The following is an 18,332-nucleotide window of genomic DNA, read 5'->3' as shown; positions in this document are numbered from 1 at the left end:
TGCAGATCAATATAATTATCATTTACCTTGCATTTTTTTAATCAAGGTGAAATGAGGTGAGAGACACAGGAAAAAGAGAAACACTGAAAAAAACATGTTTCTGGGTGTGTGTTAGATATATATAGTATCTCTGCATTCAGTAGCAACTGTGTGTATATATATATATTTATGAATTTATTTATGAACATATATATATATATATATATATATATATATATATATATATATATATATGAATTAAAAGGCAGTATGTTATGCACTGCAAACGAAAAATCATATCGGTCGAAGAAAAAGAAAAAGGATTTCTTTGTGTTATTTGAAGCTGATCTGCAACCGACGGTCAGTAGGTAAAAACATGGTTGGGTGTGTACGGCGACCAAAGGAGGGAGAAAAAAAAAATGCAAAATGAAGGGAAAGGCAGGGAAAGAAATCAGTCTCCTTGACAAATTACACACAAACGGTGCTGAATGGAGGTTACTACGCAACATCCAGAATAAAATACCGTGGAGCCAAATGACTGTGGGTTTGAAGGGATTCAATGTGAAATCGCGTTTTTTGGTGAAGGAGGAATGCGGATGTGGATGTGGACATGGCTGCTGTCTATTGGGACAGCAGTGTTAGGTTGTGTACTGTATGTGTGTTCGCATTGTGCGGTATATTAACAGCAAAAAATGGGAAGAGGAAGAAGAAAAAGAAGAAGAAGAAGAAAAAAAAAACCCAGTTCCTCCCTCTTCCCCTGCCTCAGCTGCTGAATCTCATAAAAGACCAATAAGGACAGATTATTCATCATACACCAGGTTAGACAGCAGGATGGGAGTCATGTGAGCTCTCGTCTGTTTGTACATTCTGTACATCATGTTGTGTTCCTATTTTTCTAGCTCGAACCACACAGGATGTTGCCTGCTGAAAAGGTTGTGTGTGTTTGTGTGTGTTTAATGCATCTTCAGAATAAAGTGTTTTGAAACAGGTTGATGATTAGAATGATAAGTCTCATTAGCAGGAATAATTTAATCAGTGCTCTTTGTTTTCCTTATAATATCCTGTAAAGCAAACTTGCTCTCAGAAAGCTGGCCGTTTTCCTTCTTATCTTTTTTCTTTTTCTTTCAGTGGATCAAGCCTATTCTAGAAAATTCTAGATCTCTACAAGGTTGCACATGCTCCTTGGCCTGTCTCTATGGAAACCTCCATTATGAATGCCATGGCTGGGTGTTTCATCAAATAAGGCCATAGCGAGAGCGAGAACAATCCTAGAAGTGCAATGTACATGTAGAGCTTTTATCACTGTGCTGCCTGCTCACAGTAAAATCCTAGCCTGAACCTGGGTAACGATTATAATTCTCAGTTTTATGACATCGACCAAATCCTGCTTGAATATTTAGTTTTATTTCTCTACGATGGCATCAGGGGTAGATGGCGGATATGGAAGAGGAATGCGATGCTGTTTCAGGCAGAGCTGGGCAAATCTGGTGAAAACTACACGATAAATCCTGAAGTCTTTTTCACAAAATATGTGATGTGCATCATGATTTATTTATGAAAAATTGCGGGGAGAAAAAGTTCTTATAATTCACCTTTTAATAAACCAGCTCAGAAGGCACAGGAGATAAAGGATAAAGAAATTAACTGCTTGTTAGTGTAAAGAAATTGAAATGGTCTGTTTTTCGGAGGAAATTGATGATTGTGATGTAGTTTATCGCAAAGGTAACACATATCCCGCCACCGTGCTATTAATCTATAGCTTAATAGTAGTTCATAAGGTCCTTAAAGTACGTAAAAAAAATTGTTAAAAAGTGGCCTGTGGTGGAATAGACAGCATGGACATCATAACGAAGTTACTAAGTTTCATATTTATACTCTATCATGGCGTCGCTTATTATCATCTTGAAAATATTTAAAGATCGCAAGATTTTTAGCAAGATTTTATTTCTTAAAGCTTTAATTGAGACGTTTGTTAAAATGCTTTAAACTCTTGTTGTTTAACTTCAGGGCAGATATCTTCCACCAGGATGGATGTTTTTTTTTTTTTTTTGGTATGTCAAGCTAAAATGTATTCAATGCTAATTCTGATAGACGCATTACAGGGGGCTCGGGGAATTTGCTCCTCGCTTTAACGCCGAGCGACGCTCGAGGCAAAGCGTGTTCAGATTTGAATGTGTACAATTAAACAGCACAATCGCTGTCTTGGGAAGGGTGGGGGGGGGTTATGTTACAGATTTGCAGCTGTAACGGGCCACAGGACGAGAAGTAATGGTACGAGGAGTAACGGCGGATTACAATCTCACGTCTTCAAATCCTAATCCTAATCTAAAAAAAACAATACCCTGTACTGTTATCTGAGATTATCCTATGCGGTATGGACGGCATCTGTTTCCTGATGTGATTAGTGAAGGTTGGCAGGTAGAAATAGCGGTTAATAATCTAGATTATAACCCGGGCAAATTTTGTTTTTGTAAATCGTTGTTTACAATTAATATCGCCGGACGCTTTAAGGTGGAAACGGCGGCACTAATTTGACTCCGTTTGGCCGCTTGGAAGTGCGTTTCGTGGGAGTTAATCTACTGGGGGCAATTAAGCCACTGTGCTGATTAAGGGCCCATCTGTTCGAGTTTTTGCAAGGTGCTCATGAAAGTCTTATGCCTTTCAATCCTCTATCTATTTAAAGATTCTCCCAAGTTAGCATGGCCTTGTTCAGGTGCTGGATGGAAGGCTTACACAGGCTAATTGGATTAAAATCAATTACTGCAGTGTTTGCTCGACATGCTGTTTGCGTTCGACCACGTGTCATTTGTCTTTCCTGCACTTTTCAGCCCTAAATCTCTACGAAAACAATTATCAAGACGTCTCAGTTATAAATTCGGACAATCAGTGGATTGTTTGGTGTGGTTTATTTTTACTTACATATCGTCCGTTTTGTTTCGATGGCTGTAACGAAAATCGCCGGTTCATTAAGGAGAGAACAGGAATAAGAACCTAATGCCCTCGTCGATTCTTTCCTTTATTTTCTCCAGATCTTATTGAAAACGGAGGCCGTCCGGCTCGACGGGATATTTTTCTACGACAATTGCTCATTAGTTTCGAATTTACTGAATGTACTACGTTTTTTTTTTTTTCCCTTCTGGTTTCAAAGATGTTACTTATGAAGCGAAGGAAAACGGCATCACATGAGCATCCTAAAACAATTCATATGTTTGGAATCTCTCGAATTATTTCTGGAGAGAATAGGGATGTTTCTGTCCATGCGAAATTTCATTTCCGGCCTTTACTCACTGTTTAAAGTTAATCCAATTTTGGTTATATTACGTAAATGAATTTACGTCTATGAATAACAGCTGAATGAGAATAAATAATAAAATTCAAAAACAACAGTGAAGAATGGTTCTAAGATGGCTTTAAGATTTTTTGGTTCTTGTATATTTGCCTTCCCTCTATATATTTCTGCATTTAATTTTCCAGACACATTTTTCTATACATCATCAACAACATTCATGACATTTGGATCATATTACACATTTTTTTATATATATATATATATATATATTTATATACATATATATAGATATAGATATGCATGCTTTTAAAAAAAGCTAAAAATCACAGTACCTAAAAATTCAGATTCATTTTAAAATCAAGACAAATGACACTGTTATAAACTATTTACATGGATGGCTTTGTAATACTAAAACCTTGAGACATTTCTTATGGAGCATCAATCATCTCATTACGTTGCTTATTACCTTGACAGCTCTCCTAACCAAAATTCGTAAACAATTCTAATGAGCCGGAGCTGATTAGTCGTGAGAACCGTACCCTACTATTACTTTCGAATAAAATCGACTTCGTTTGCAATAATCTGGATTTTTTTTTATTGATAATAAGGGTGAAAGATTAAAGAGAGGGGAGTCATTTACAGATGGTTACATTTACTCTCTGTGTGAATTTGGGAATAAAAACCAAGGTAAATTCTCTGCTCATTGTTTATGCTTAACTGCAGGAGCGAAATACATAGTATAAATAAGATATATTTGTATATGTGTCGTAAATAAAAAGCCAGCCGGATCCTAGGACGGTTCTAATGATCTGAATGAAATATGTAGAATCTTCATTACTTGATTCTTAAGCGATTCATTGTGAATTTCTTTTGGAACCTGCAATAGTAAGTAGATCCTACTTTATAGATGGATGAATGTGGCATGCGTACTCAGATTTGTGATGTCAAGGTTAGACATTATTATTATGCTGTACAAGGTAAAACCAACCAAAGACAAAAAAAAGGGTAAAAAGATGATTAGTAGTTGCAAATGGAGGAGGATCTGCATAAGGATAAATGAGCAATAATTGGATATTTAGTTGGAGAGTAAGCTCTGATATGTGACCATGGTTTCTCAGAGACTGGAGTTTTTAATTAAGCCTATGTTTAATACGGGAATGATCATGATCCTAGAGAAGGGTTCTTTCTTTTTTTAGTAGTATCATTGTACCGTCACCTTAATGCCGTGTTAAATCATTTAAACATTCATTTAAAAATATGTTTGGTTTGTCCTTTGTAGATAATAATCGGACAATTGTAAGCATAAATGCATAAATCCAAATCGCTGGCTCGTTACAGACGAACATTATAGCAGGATCAGTATACCTGAATGCACAACGACAGTAAAATGGTAGCTGTGGAGTTGCCCCTTAAGTGTGTACGTGATGTGCAAGAATAAGAGCACAATTTTGGAAATACGATAGAAATAATAATGTCCAGAGTTCTTTTAACATCGCACATTTAATATACGAAAAGAAAACAAGGTTCCTCTGGTGCGTTCTTGATGCCATCTTCTGTGAATGTCCATTCATGATGTTGGTAGCCACTGGTAAAATATTGTAAATGTAAACTGGAAAATTCTAATGTTTCTTAGGACATTAATGACTAACGTGTGTTTTTAAAAAATATATATATATATTCTTATCAATTTTTCTTGAAGGAAGCCGTCATATAGAGCGTAAAAGCTGAAGCTAAAGTAATGACATGACTAATTTTCAACTAAGCATTTTAGAATTAAAAAAGGCGTCCATGTGAACACTTGTCATTCGTCTGGATTATGACTTTGAATGATTAGATGATGCAGTTAGATGTATTTGAAGACAGGTTTTGGGAAACATTTGATGCATTCTGTCTACTAGAAATTATTCTCATATTCTTCTTTTAGCATCCATTTTGAGCATATAAATATATATATATATATATATATATATATATATATATATATATATATATATATTGGGCTTATTGCCATCTTAATATCTTAAGACAATTAAAATTGCCATTTTAATTTACGCAAAGCCGGCGAAATCCGAACCATCCTTCACCTCCTTGCGTTAAATTCTACAGATATCCTTCAGTAAACATTAACATCTGATGAGGATCCCAGCAAAATGTTACATTTTAAGTGTGTTTTCACAGTTAAACGTCTCATTAGAGCGCCAGTTGCCCGAGGTTTATCGTGTGTTCCTTCCTCCTCTCTATCATCCTTTCCCCAGAAGTGATTATGCTAATTGCTGTTTGATCAGATGATTAAATTATAATTCGATTAATCCGGGCTACTAAATGCTCTGAATACATTTGTGTCTCCGTGGTTGGCTGGTCCCCCTCTCGTCCAAGCTTGAATTCACAGGAGCGTTGCGCAGGATGAGAGTGAGCGGAGGAGAAGAAGAGGGGATTAGAGGAGGCTGGGTTGAGGGGAAGGCCGTATAAAAAAGAGGGGCAGCCATTATGTCTCCTGCTGAAGACCCTACAGCTGTGTGTGGCTCTGCAATGCCGTAAAATGGGTATGGCATGCGGGAGGCACTCGAAAACCTATAGACTCACTGGGGTGTATGTGTGTGTGTATATGTATATATATATATATATATATATATATATATATATATATATATATATATATGTGTGTGTGTGTGTGTGTGTGTGTATGTGCCAAAAAAAAAGCCATATTACTTGCCAGGATGCCCAATTTCTTTTCTGTAACATAACGATGGTGTTAGAATAATAGATTTTAATATTTATAGCTGTCTGTAGCTGAATGTTTGGCTCAAGCACCATGTGATCATCATATATTCATTCTTTTCTCTACATCTATATTAATTTGCTAATAATAACCTAACTAGCCAGTTAGCCTCCAATACAGATTATGTTGTTAGCTACAACCTTTTTTTTAAAAACCTAAGTCAACCAAAATGTGGGACTGGACAGCATTGTTGTCTGTCCAACTAACTAACTAACTAACTAACCAACCAGTTAATTATTTGTCCCTCAGTATTCATCATCAGTATCACTTGAACTGTTATGAAAGCTTGATCTAGCCAATGTTCCCTGTCCTATGTAAGCATTAGCTAGCTTAATGTTATTATGCCAGACTAGACATCTAAGATTTTAGCTCAGTTTAACTAAAAGACTCTCACTTTTGTAGGTAAAGTGAAATGATCATTGTATAAAAACACTACAGGTGACTGTGTCGTAGTGAATCAGATGGATTTTAGGTTCAAAGTGGAGTGAATTTAAGCTCAATGGGTCATTTGGGAATTTTGGGACAGTTTGTCTTAACCGGATTACGAATGAAGGTTGGACAGCTTGATAAAAATTACATGACTTAATTCACGTGACTTCGTTTAAAGGGGTGTGGTCAACGGTAAACAGAAAATAGACCCCAAAAAATTTGACGTGGGGGGGGGGTGACATGTGCTATGACTAGCTTCATATATAAACATGATTTGGCAATTTTAGGCTGTATGGTTCGGCTAATTGGTAGTTGTTTTAAAATATAGTATATAGAGTAAAAGTAAAGTAATGTAATAATTGATATGGTTATAATTAGGTTTAATTTATGGTTTTTATGTGCCATACATTGTAGGGTTTTTTTTTATTCTGTCCTGTGCTGCTACACGGCAAGAAATAAATAAACTTTATTTTATTTGACCTCAACTTTAACAGTTTAAGCTGATTTTTTAGGAAAGATTCATCTTGAATTTGGCAAACCTAAAGCTTTCATAATATTGTACTTCCCGTAAGAAATGAACTATAGAACGCAACGTAGACCTACGGTTTAACATGGAGACAATTTTACTTTGTCTGCCCGGTTCATTAGAATACGTTGAAGCTTGGTGAAGATCCTTTACTGAAATTTGATTTATTGATAACATGAATAAGTGTTATTCATGATTTCCCATAGGGGATCAATAAAATAATCCGACTAGCTAGCTACACCAATGAAGATATGTGTCCTAGACAACCAAAAAATATGGCTTTCAGTCAGTTAGGACAAAAGATTAACACTTTGTTGAGTTCAGAAATGCCTTATTGATTGGGGTATTTTGTCTTTAAGCAAAAACAAATATATCTGAATTTATTCTTTTATTATATTGAAAAAGATCAGATAGATGACAAAATGATTTGAGATGCTGTGAGGCATCATTAAACAGCATCAAATCGTCAAGTGCAGCTGGAGCTAGACCTATAATACTGCATAAGAACACAGTACTACGTGTCGTATCTACATCTAAGCTGTAGGTTTTCATGTGGCATGGTAAGCAAGCGATGCAGCGACTTGGCTGTTCATAACCAGACGGAATGATATCTAAAATAAGGATGATGATTAAGGATGATGAACAGCATCGAAGACGTTGTTAAAATATGATATATTTTTTATTAGACATTTACACTAGGGTTGTCTTGAAGTATCTGGATCATTTAGCAGGTTGAAGCCATAGAGATGATGAAAAACACTGATTAGATAGTCAGCTTGACGGTTTTTTTCAAATTTTATTAATTTATTTTTTGGGCTGTACGTTTCGTATCTATCTATCTATCTATCTATCTATCTATCTATCTATCTATCTATCTATCTATCTATCTATCTATCTATCTATCTATCTATCTATCTATCTATCTATCTATCATAAAAACGACAAGAATCTAGAATTCTAGGACATCGTTCTAGGATATCGTATCTGAGGCTGCGGTAAAAAACAGGTGGACTGGGCACTCGCTTTAGCGAGTCAAACCAGACGGATGTACCGAAAGACATGGAAATCAACACCTGCACCTCAACAAAGGCGACACTGAGGGGCTAATAAGCCTTCCCTTCTTTCTTTCACTGAACCCGCAGTAGTCTGGCTTGGCGGTGACAGAAAAGCGTCCCTATTCCGGAGCCGAATTGGTGCACACTGATGCTCCTTGTTGATCCATGCTGGCACCAACGAAGACCGGATACTTGCTTGTGAAGACGCTCACATTAACCAAAGTGAGCCAGTTCGTCCGGACACAGGGCTCATAGACTTCTCCTGTCTTCTTTGAGCGACTTGATAAAAGCCTTTTTGTGGCTTGACAGAGGTGGTTTTTGACCTCACACTGAAGGTGTTTAAGCATCCTAATCTCATTCCTATTCACCATTCACTGACAGTTGTATAGAGGACGCCAGGATTTGACTGTGGTTTAATTAAAAACAGTCTGATAAGGCTTCACATTAACCAAGGAAAGGCCGAGAATGAGGTTATCAGAAGCTAAAATCAAGAGCACCGTCATGATACCAATTTTGATGCGGATTAGATCATGTCTGTGTGTATATATGTATACACTTTACTAGAATTTTTAAATCAGCTTTGCGTATGCTGCACAATATATCGCTTGTTAATTAGCAGTAAGAATCTCTCGGTCTTTATCTCTGAGGTTTGTGGTGGCCTGAGTGTTTGGTTATCTTCGCATTTGCGTGTTAGTTTTCAGCCGAAGTAGCTGCCGAAGATGAAAATCTCCTCACTAACAGACTCGTTTGTGCGGCCCCAGCTCTGGTGAACGCACCGCAGTTCTCCGTGCTCTTAACGAGCCACTCACGTTCATTCGTTTAGAATGTGACAACGGGAATCAGAGCTCCCCACATCCACACACCCCCCACCGTTAACATCAGAGCGCCGATCTGTCTACACAGATCACAGACGAACAGACGGCAGGCTCTTTTTTTGTCTGTCATGTCCTGCTTAATATTCATGAAAGCAAATTGGGAAACAGTCATTTGACAAGTGCCTGAGCGAGCTCAGGCCCGTGGGGGAGCCGCACGCAGGAAGTGTGCTCGCGTTGGATGAAACGTTGTCCTGTTCGCTCCAGACCTGCTCCTTTTCTCTTGTCCCTGCTTACTCCCACTAGCCCTTGCTCACTTACCCTAAAGTTCCCCCAGGCTGTGTGCTGAGTATTGCCTTAATCACCCCAGGCCCAAGCTCTGCCTGTCATGGTAGCACATCTACGCCATGGTAAGGTGGTAATGCACACAGTGCCATCACAGTTCATCAGCCCTGATATACATCAGGGAAGCAGGAACCAGTCCAAAAATCTTTAAATCAGGAACTGTCTAGTACTTGATTCTCTTATTATTTGGATGGTATGAAAAAGATACCATGAGATATAATGCATTGTTTGTGTTGATTTGTGTAACAGTGTTCTATTGTCCCAGTTTTTATTTTTATTTTAAAATCACATAAAATCCCTGCTCATGCAGGACCCTCGTGATGTCCAGAGGATTTAATTTTTTTGGTCTGACCTGAGGAATATATTTGTAATATGGATCTGGATAATATGGACATTATTATTATTATTATTATTATTATTGTTTTTACTTTCATATATATATATATATATATATATATATATATATATATTGTATTTTTTTTTCTTTTTTAAAAAAAATTATGGAAACTATATTAATATGTATAATTTATAATAATATATATACTGTATATGTTCTGCATGCATTTTACCTTTTCAATGCATTCATTTTTCCATTACTATTTCAGTCCATCGGTCTTCATGTCCATTGGAAAGTATTGTCCAGTAAATAGTATAGTCTCTAAGGGTCGGATTAACCAAACGAAATATTGCCGTAATCCTTCATCATGTGTAGAACACTGTGGCATACACATATGAGTGCAGCTTGTTTAACTGATCCAAAATGAGACATTTGAACGTTATAGTTCCCTCATCCCATCAAAACAGCTTGTTTCCTTGCATGTGCATATGGTGCATACCATATGGTTAACGATGATAATGTGCAATCAAAGACCGATTAGCTTTAATGCTCAACAGCAGTGACAGGATTGTGTAATAAAAGATAACTACTTGCTCAGTGAAACCACAGAGCATTTTTTAAAGTTGATTTTTTATTTTTTTATTTTTTTTTGCAAGCAATCTTGTTTCATGCAAGGATGATTATAGTGTAATTAAATTATGCTGTTTTAAAATAGCTGGTACACGTTTTGATTAAGTAACAAGATTCTAGATTAACTGCAAGAATTTTTCAACCTTTCCTCCGAACCAGCCAGTGATGTTGTTCAAAAATAAAAACCCTTTAACTTCCAGCCATAACAACAGCATAGAACGACAGATCAGTGAACCGTAATCTAACTCTGTGAGCATGTTTTTGAATGGCTGTTTAATGTTTGTGACAATGAAGGACCATGAACATGCGTTCTATGCTAATTTTTATGCTAGTCTTCTTAGTAGCTGTCTGTTTGTTTATCAATATTATAAATGTTGCAGGCCTGGATACATATTAATCTTTACCAGGTGATTATTGATTTCTATTTGTAGTTACTGTAGTTGTGTTATTGCCATTATTACCTAGTCAACAGGACCTAGTTTCAACAGTCCAAAGGGTTCGCTGAGTTTTGTCCCAAAAGCGATTGATACAGCTAGCTAAAAATAAAAGCATTAGCAATGCTCAGTTACTATCTACAATAACTAGGAATGCGAGATCATTATGTATCATAGGCAAAAGCCCTAAGTTACATAAAAATTACAAATAGGATCATTTTAATCGTATGTTGCCGTGTGCTAGCATTTTTACTCTCTGTTCTTATACAATGCTGTTATTTCTTTATTGTTGAGACTTTCCCAGAGTAAGATAACAAGGTTTTTTTTTTGTTATTTCAAGCCCCATTGGAGAATGAGGATGGATATGATTCAATCATTTATTCATCTTCAGTAACATCTTTATCATGATCTGGGTTGCAGAGGATCCGGATTACATTAGGGTGCCAGATGGGAGAATTTACCCCAGATGGGATGATGCCAGTCCATCACAGAACACAAATATATTCACACACTCAGGGGCAATTTAGCGTAACCAATCCATCCACCTACATGTTTTTGGACAGTGGAAGAAAACCAGAAAACCATGCAAAACTGGGGGGAACATGCAAAACATTCAAAACTACACAGACATTAACCCGAGTTTACGAGTGAACCTCAGGAGCCCGAGCTTTGATAGACATGATCACTGTCTAGATTATTTGGGACCTTAACATCTGCATGAGGCACTTACAAAGTCATGCCCTAACTGCGGCAAAATGTCATTAGCTATGTGCAAAGCACACCATGCAGAATAAGAAACTACTGCTTTCTATTCATCACCTTCCTCTGGCAGTGCTCAGCTACAGCAAAGAAGTGAACAGAAGACATTGCTGCAGAGCACTCTGTGAAGAAGAAGGGTAAGCTCCCTTTGCTTTTTGGCAGCAGCAGGAGCAAAAGCAGACAGAAGAAGAGACAGGCTTTATTTGTTACATATACTTCTAAAAGTCTTTCTTCACAAATCCCAGAGCACAGGGCCACTCATTCTACAGCACCCCTGGAGCAGGTAGTTTTAAGGGCCTTACTCACGAGTCGAACATTAGCAGTGCTGGGGCTTGAACCCCCAACTATCCAGTCAGTAGCCCAGACCCTTAACTGTTGAGGTACTACTGTCACAGGAAAGCCTTTACTACATTGGAACATGAGGAACTGGCATCAGACCTGGGCCAAATGCAAGTGCTGTCTGTACAAATGTTCAGTTCACTGAACAGTTCACTGAAGTACATAGTTCAAGGTTGCCAAGTACCACCATACACAAACCGACTCTGATCTGCTATCAGTTCCCGCAGCTCATTTTCTGAAAGTGATGCCCACATCAGCAGACAGTGCTGGTAGCTTGGCACTGAGGGAGGTTTTAAGGGTAAATCAGAATGTGAAGCAGGAACACATGTGCTACAGGCTGGTGTTAAGGCTGGCAAGGCAAAATGAAAGCTGGATCCCTACACCAAACTTGGCTGGACAAGTGGTTAATCCATTTTATTGTACACCTGCCCACATGAGTGCCTGGGTTCTTCCACAAGGTACCGATTTTACTGACAAGCTTTTATTTGTATTAAACAGCATTTTGATAAAAGGACAGGCTTACTGGCTGCACTGACAGATGCCGAATCCCTGCTCTTAAAATCTATGTCTTTAGGAGAAAATCAAAATGAATGCCTTTGGTACGTGGACAGGTGTTTGACACACAGGCTGAGGAAGCATGATCGCTTCCTTTTGTCTGAGTCAACAGCAAAATAAGTGACACATATATCAGCTAATGAAAGAAGCAACGAAAGGTGCTGCTACTGCTGCCCAGAACCCAAAGGTGGTTTTGTGGTAGAACAGTATATGTTCAAACCTCTATAGCAGGATTTGCTGAAATAACAGGTTGATCCCAGTGACATTTCTAAAATCACATGGCCAATGGTGAGATAGCACTCCCCTCTGCACCTAAAGCATTGGAGCCTTTTGTGGCCACTACCAAACACAGGGCTCCACACTACAGAGGTACAAGGTTCAAGATCCAAGTACATGATCCAGAAAGTATAAAAAAATGAAGGCAGAATTTGCCCCATCCCAATGTCTTCTTCTTAAAGTGATTACCTTGCATTCCAGATGGGGTACAAGAAGTCAACAAACATAAAAGAAAGATGCATCTTTCTACATTCCAACTGCTATGCATAAGTGACCTATAAGTCCAGGGGCCTCTGTTTGAGTTAGCTTTAGCGTCCAGACTGAGGTTAGCCCTAGTGCCCCTGCAACACCGGGGTCTATGCATACTGCTGGATCTGTATGCTGTGTATACAATCCCAAAATGATGAACCGGATACAGCTTTTTATCTCCTGCTGTGAAAGCCAAGACTTAAAGTCAATGGTCATTTGACAAGTCATGTAGCTGGTACGGCAGCATTGTCCGAAACCGAATCAGAATTATGTGTTAAATACTAGTGCATGCTGACAAACACCACTGTGGTGTTTTACATCAACCAGATTGAGTGCTAACACACTGAATGATTCTCAGTCTCTGCAGAGTATAGTATTCGCATTATGGCAAGAAACCTTTATGACACAAAACCTCCACTAGTTCTGAAAGAAACTGTCTTGGAGGTATGTAATGAAAGGAAGTTGTAAAGAATAGTATATGTATGTCTCCATGGTCCTACAACTATTACATGACTCACTTGGATTGACAAGAAAGGCCACAGGATGTGTTCATGCTGGCAAGGAATTAAGCAAATAGCAAAACTCCAAGAGTTCAGAAGGAAACCTTTATCTGGTCAGTTGCAGAACTATAGTTACAGATGTAAACTTATGTTTTGGTGTAGATCAGGGGTGTCCAATGTTTTCCACAATGGGTCAATGTGGGTCTAGGTTTGCATTCCAATCAAGCAAGAGCAACCTGTGTTTCCACCTGTTTTAATCAGTTCATCTTGTGTGTGGCTTTTGCTTAGTTGGAATGAAAACCCGCAGCCCCACCGGCCCTCTCCGGATAAAACTGGACACCCTTGGTGTAGATGGAAAGGCAAAATGGACAAGTTATTCCGTTTCATGCAATTATTGTATTAGGGTTTGTCATAGTGCACATTAGTGAGAGCAGCTTGAAATGTCTGGTTGGATAGTATGTGTGACTGCTTGCTCAGTCTTAATCCAGGCTGATGGACAGGCCTTAGATTTTAACATTTAATTGCCTACTTTGCTTTTCTTTTCTTTGGTACTTTTCTACAATTTCTAGCTTCGTAAATATTTGATGTCTTCATTATTGCTACCAAAGCAATATTAACTCTGCATAACCTCTGAGAACAATGCAGTGTTTTAAAACAGCTTATAACTTATCTTTTCTGCATATCTCTCATCCAGTGAGCTGTCTCTGCCTGTAGAATTCTGGACTTAAACAATGGCAGAATATTCACTTTGAGGTTGGCGAGATATGGACTGGCAGGCTCCTGGCATAAACAAACCCTGCTCTCTTTTCCCATCAGTACCGTGAAAAACACTTTGATTCCTGCAGTCAGAATATTAGATCAGTGCTGGAGAACAGCCTTTCTGATGGTCAATATGCTTTCAGACTGAGCACTGGTCCTCCACCTCATCACTTCACACCAATCTTATTAAAGTATTTCAGCAGTACAACGAAATCATTGAAAAAGATAAACATAGCTTCGTTTGAATTTATCGCATGTTATTCAGATCCCTTTCTAAATATGCATCAATAGCCAAACAATATCAGCCTGGTATCATTTGTAGTATCTAATTCCTCACATTCTTATGTTTCCTTCAGGAGAAGTCTTGCTAAGGAGTTGAAGTCAATGTGAGCTCCAATATAGAATATAGAGCTCCAAATCTGTTGTTGTCTTGTTTGTACTGATTCAGAGTTTATGTAGTTGTAATTCTAGCCGCACCACATCTTGTGGATCAGATACATAATATATATTCCTTGTTCGTGATTAACAGCGGTTATTTTGTGGATCTACGGCTACCAGCAGAACTCAGAGGTGATTACTACATCCAGCACTCATAAAGAGACTCTGATATAATCTTCTGCTTTTCTGAACTTGAGTATTGAGCTCACCTGGCAGACAGTATTGATAGCCTGCCATCTGACCACTCTGTTGGCTTGACATCAGCAGCTACTGTACTGTAGGCTAAAATTAAGACTGCCTTAGCAAAGCTAAACCCTGATCCCCCATCTAACACGATTGATCAGTTTTGGTGTGCAAGTAAGTGAATGGACTATCCCACAACATACATCATTAAAGAGCTTTCATGCATCAGGTGCACTGATGTCGACCGTCCCTTTGGGTTAGCTTGGGTTTGCTTACCTTTGGGTTACTTTAGAACCCCAGCCGGGCAAGGATCTTTCTGTATTTCCATATGTTTGTATTTGATTGCTGATTGGTCAGTGGTCTTATACCCTACAAAGCTAGTAGTCCTGCATGTCCTTTGTAGACTGTAGAAGTATCACAGTAGGTAAGAGAAAAGATTGCATAGGATTAGCCCAATCCAGTTCAAGCCTAATGTATGCCTTAGTTATAGATTCTACATACAAAATATCTGTGGTGAATTTGAGTGATTCTCATCCTCAATAGAGTACAGTATCACAAAGACAGTTTATTTGTAGGTCAGGTTTATTATCATTTTATTATAATTGTTTTCGGTAAGTTCCCCCCCCAGACTGATGAGGGAGAACTCTGGGAGTCTAAAGGCTTTCCATTTAAATTTCCATGCTGTAATGATTTAACAATTTTATTCATCCAGCACAGAATTGTAGAATAGTAATGGTTAGATAACCTTCATTTTGTAAAGACAATGGTTTTATTGCTGAGTTGTACTGAAAAATAGGTGGGAAATCTTACTTAATTATGGATGCAGATGATGCATTATTGAGCAGTGTCACTTTAGCGTCTTTATGGTTCAGCGCATGAAAAATGACGCCAATTATGAATTTCTCCTCAGGGCGCAGCAGCAAGGTGATGGGTTGAGACATGGCGAGTGCTTTCAGAAGAGATCACTGGGCTGTTTCTGTTGGACCTTTGTTGATGTAGGTCAGTTGTGAGGTGTGACCTGCTGTTAAGTGGATATTTTTGTTTTAGCCTAATTATTAAGGGAAAAAAAAGAATGATATCGAGACACGGTATTTAAGCCTGTCATAATTATCATATGAACAACCACCTCGCCGAAATTCTTTGAGCCGACATTGGCTGACACTGTTTAAATAATCACGATTCATTGTTCAGTTCCCTTTAAGGTTCGATTTTACATGCGACTTTGTGAGAAATATGCGATCTTGAGTCAAGAAATGTGTCATGATGACATTGGCGTCTGAGAATACGTTTGAGGAAATCACATATGAAAAATATTCATTTATTTATCATTCACATGTGAAGTTTGTGTGACTTTTCAATACATTTAGTACAAGGCAGTAACTCACAATGCCACTTTTTACTACCGTGGTGAGCAGAAAAGCAACTCAGCAACACATAAAACTTGTGCTATAACAGAAGAAGATCAGATTCCACTCACATCAATCAAGAGCAAGTGTTAAATGGCGTTATTTTGGCAGTTAATTTGGGACAGGTTGCCAGGTTAAACAGTATTTAGGATTCCTTTACCGTGTTGGTATTTATTAGTCTCTCACTAATCGAATGTTTACATGTTTAAACTCATCTTAATGTGTGGACGTATTCAACATTTATTTGATTATACACCGATTAGGAAATGCTGGAGTGCATAACGACGGTCTTGTGTCATGTAAAGCTCGTCTTCTGATACCCGCTGCATCACGGGAGTTAATGAAATAAGTCCTTGACGGCTTCTGAACGCAACGACCTCACGATCTTTCTATTACAACAGGAACAATTTTTCACCGCTTAGGCGAATTTATAGCTCCTAAAAAGATCTCCTTTTTTTGTATTAGGACAGAGAATGAGAGAAAGCATTATGAAACATGTTTGTTAAAGTGAGTGCCAGCGGTCATAAGTTGTTTTAGCGTGTATTACTCTCATGTGTGTCTATGCCTGTATTCACCCGTGTGCATGCGCTTTAGTGTATATTACTTTATGAGTGAATGCGGCTGAGGGGGAAGAAGAAAAAAACGGATGGAAACCGCTGCAATTTGAAACCTTGTTAGAAATTTATGAAGTGCTAAAATGCTCCGTCCCCGGGGAGAGCGCTGCCAGATGTCACTGGCGAGACGTTTACTGCCAAGCTGAGAGGAAAGCTCTGATGGCGGCACTGTAGCATCTCCGCCGAGTGCCTTTTGTACGACGGACAAGCTAAACAATTAGCAGCTGGGGAAATATTTCAACTCTCCTGCAATTTCCCTCTGCTGCTAGACTCACACATTAGAGCAGGACAGACTTTGTACGTTATTGTTGAAACAGGACGGGTTCCACGGCCGAAAGATGACTTTTTTTTTTTTTACCAATATTGAAAATGCAGCGTTTTCATTTTCAGGGTTATTTCTGAACCACTTGAAACTTTATCTTGTCACTAAGTTTCATCTCAGGTGCACTGTGAATGCAAATACAGACAGCTGGCTTAGGACAAACCACAAACCTCTGTTGCTAGTAAAGCAAGAGGTCTTTTGTACTGTTGTGGCTCTGTTAATCAGTTAAGTACATTTCTAAGACACAGACTTGAACACTCAGCTGATCAGAGGGAACAAGGATGCGAAACTTACTTGCTAGCTTGTGGTGCATCATGGGACACCCTGAGACTACATTGTATGAAAGTCTTTATAATTTCTATCCTCAGGTCACAGGGAGCCTGTGCCTATCTCAGGCGTCATTGGGCATCAAGGCAGGATACACCCTGGACGGAGTGCCAACCTATCGCAGGGCACACACACACTCATTCACTCACGCAATCACACACACTACGGGCAATTTAGAGACTCCAATCAGCCTAGAAGCATGTCTTTGGACAGTGGGAGGAAACCGGAGGAAACCCACCAAGCACAGGGAGAACATGCAAACTCCACACACACTGAGCGGGAGTGAGACTTGAACCCAGGAGGTGTGAGGCAAACCTGCTAACCACTAAGCCACCATGCTACCGTCTTTATAATAATTATAATAATAATAATCTTGTTAGAAGGCTTTAGATCACGAACATAGATCTTAGACAGTTGGTCAGAACACATGGATAGTTGGTTACCTTGAGCCTGAAAAAACGTGCAAATCTGAGAAGAGCCTCAGAACGTGCTGTTGAGATGATGATGATGAGGACGATGATGAGAATACCCTGCATAATATATCGCAAAATTTGAATTTTGTGTTGTTTCTACAAACCAGAGAACCTAGAAACCTGAAACAGAAGCTCAAGCACCACAGATATTTGTATGTTATATTCACTAAAACTGGTGAAAAAGTGCAGAGATGTACGTGATGTGGCTGAAGATGAAATTTCAACGTGGAATAGTTTGGTTTCTGGTGTATTATGGGCTTAAACATGAGCTTGGACTTCCATTGCTTATATTTCAATTGTGAAAATAAAATGTCCATAAAAATTCCATAGAAATTCAATGATATCACATATATAACTCAGGGATAAAAATTTCATTTCTCTAGCATTTTGCAGACACCCTTATTCATAGAGGCTTACATTTTTATCTTATACAACTGAGGGTTAAGCCCCTTGCTCAGGGATGTAGTCTGGGATTTGAACTCATAACCTTTGGAGCAGTAGGCCACCACCTTCACCA

General features: G+C 38.5%; 1 protein-coding gene across 1 annotated transcript in view; it reads left to right on the top strand.

The window, feature by feature from the left end:
* Positions 1 to 18,332, top strand: part of dscamb (Down syndrome cell adhesion molecule b) — a 133,452-nt gene that overhangs the window by 1,639 nt on the left and 113,481 nt on the right. The window lies entirely within an intron of this gene.

This window comes from Hemibagrus wyckioides, linkage group LG20, assembly GCF_019097595.1.
Source record: "Hemibagrus wyckioides isolate EC202008001 linkage group LG20, SWU_Hwy_1.0, whole genome shotgun sequence".
Lineage (NCBI taxonomy): Eukaryota > Metazoa > Chordata > Actinopteri > Siluriformes > Bagridae > Hemibagrus > Hemibagrus wyckioides.
This window is presented reverse-complemented; position numbering and strand designations above follow the sequence as displayed.